General features: G+C 52.8%; 1 pseudogene; it reads left to right on the forward strand.

Annotated features, from left to right (window-relative positions):
• The first annotated feature begins 712 nt into the window (after positions 1–712).
• On the forward strand, positions 713–1,053 carry LOC124659562 (annotated as a pseudogene).
• Positions 1,054–2,572: the final 1,519 nt, after the last annotated feature.

The following is a 2,572-nucleotide window of genomic DNA, read 5'->3' on the forward strand; positions in this document are numbered from 1 at the left end:
CACGCCAGCCAGTCACCACCGCGCCACCTTACGGATGTGGCCCGCCCCAACGGGACTGCCCGACGCGCGGGAAAGGGCGACCAGAGGCTGAGCGCAAGCACTGCGGCGACCAGAGGTGCGCACCTACGCGTTGCCACCGCGGCCACAAGGCCGGCCACCCTACACGGTCGGGGGAGCTTCGGTTGAAGCCCACCCCGCCAAACTTCAGCACCGCCAGGTCAGGAGCCACCCCGTCTGTCCGCCTCACGCGCATGGAAGAGACACTACCCCACGTCCCACGATTCGCGGCATTTTGGTTCCGGCGTTTTAGCCAACTGCCGCTAATAATTGTTTTGCATGGTAGTTTATAACTAGTGCTGCTAATGGTCCAGTAATTACCGGCGATTTGGCACAGTGCCACTAAATTTTGATGGTCAGCGGCAGTTTATAATTGGTGCCGATAATGGGGCGCTGGCGATCTGGAGAAGTGCCGCTAAAGTTTGATGCGAAAGTGCCGGGAAGGCTGATGCGAACCCACTGTTTTGCACATAAGCCCATTCAGATTATATTAATTAACCCATAGTCCATGTAAAAAAAATCCGCAGTCCAGATCTCCGGCAAGCACAACCACCCATTCCATTCGACGGGGAGCCCTAGCTCTCCTGGCGGTGGTGGCCTAGACCGGGACGCCTCATCCATCCTCCACCTCGCGCACACGCACCAACCTAGCACGATGCGGGCGATCTCATCGGCGGCGGGAGGCATGCTGCGGGCGCGTCTGCGCGCGGCGGCGCACGTTCGCGGCGGGCACGGCGACGGCGCGGGCGGTGGACGACGCCGGGGCACGAGGTGCGGCCCAAGGGGTACCCGATGAACCGCACGCCGCCGCCGTCAGGGGAGTCGCGCAAGTGGGAGGACTGGGAGCTGCCCTGCTACCTCACCTCCTTCCTCACCGTCGTCATCCTCCTCAACGCCAAGCCCGATCTCACCATCGAGACCTGGGCGCACCGAGAGGCGCTCGAGCGCCTCCAGCAGCAGGAGCTCGCCGCATTCGCCGACGCCCTCGCCGAGTGATCCGCGCGCGCCACAGGTCTGGGAAGGAAGGTGGCGTGACCGCCCGCCCACCATCACCGCGGGTCCTCAGCTGACCGCATCATGATCGCCGCCCCCATCCTCTGCGCCACCTCTCCGTCGTCTTCCGGCTGCGTGTGGTTGGGGCGGCCACGGGTGGAAACCGGGAGAAGGGAGCCCCCTCGTCGCGGTCCTCCGCCACCTCGCGGATCGGACCCTTCACAGCTTCGGCCATGGTGGCAGCATGTCAACACCAGATTTTAAAGTTATTATGCCATTCATCGCAATCCCAGGAATATTGTTTTTGCGAGACATAATAGATTGATATCACAACACATCATTCATTACAACCCATAATTGTCTTACATAGAGGGATCACATGATCCAGTCTTAATACATCATAGTGGATCTAGAGATCCTATTACAAAACACATAGCGGAAGCGAAGTAGCAGTTGCGGTCCATCTATTCCACGAGCAAGCTGTTGACGTCGGGAGTGATCCTAGTTGTCGTAGACGTCCTGCTATCCATCTTCCTCGTACTGCTGTTCCTCTTCATAGTCTGGCCATTTGAATAGCCAGGGACAAAGCCATGAGTACTTTAAAGTACTCGCAAACTAATACTAAAGTAAGCACTATCAACTATAGTAAGGGGGTGCTAAGCTCTAAGTTGATTTGCATAAAGCCAATTTTATTTCATAAGCATTTAGTAAAAAGCCTCTTCATTTGCTAATTCACTCAAGTGGGAACATTAGTGTCATTCCCACAACTCTGTTGTGATTCAAGTCCAAGTCACCATTTCAAGTTCAAATCACAATTCACCCTTCACATGTCACATTTTTTGAAAATGGTCTTATGACGGAACAGTATGGCCTTTCCAATCGTCCGTAACCGTGGACACGGCTATTCGAATAGTTCTACACTCTGTAGAGGTCGTACACTTGTGCCACAACATTTGCAATAATCCGTCAGGGTTAACTGGCCCTGATTTATCACACTCCGTGTGCGGACTACCAACCATAACCTTTCACTTACATACCCTAGTATAGGCACCTCTCCCCATGAGCTTGGCCTCCCAGTGAAGACAGACAGTCAGCCTGGGAACTGCACAGGGCTTGGGCCGGACAGTTCACCTCATTCACGTCATTTCACATCAATTCACTTTTTACGGAGGCAGCCTCAGCATAACCCCTATGACGCTTATTTAGAGGGAACCCATACTAAGATACATAAACTTCCGGTTAAGCCCTTACCCATAATCAGGTATTGTGGGGGTACTTGTAAAATTGGAATGGTATCGCATCCGAACCCAACCATCAGTTTTTGTAAAATTCACCATGTCATTCACAAGTCATATTCACCTTCAAAATCTTTCAATAGAATGACTCATCATTCCAAGGTTTTCAAAGTCATTTCATTTCACCTGTTCCCATCTAGAGTAGTCAATTTTATTTGTTAGAACTAGCAACTAATCATGAGGGGTGCTATCTAGCTTTCATTGCTCTAGGCTAAATTTAATGATCT

This window comes from Lolium rigidum, chromosome 6, assembly GCF_022539505.1.
Source record: "Lolium rigidum isolate FL_2022 chromosome 6, APGP_CSIRO_Lrig_0.1, whole genome shotgun sequence".
Classification (NCBI taxonomy): domain Eukaryota; kingdom Viridiplantae; phylum Streptophyta; class Magnoliopsida; order Poales; family Poaceae; genus Lolium; species Lolium rigidum.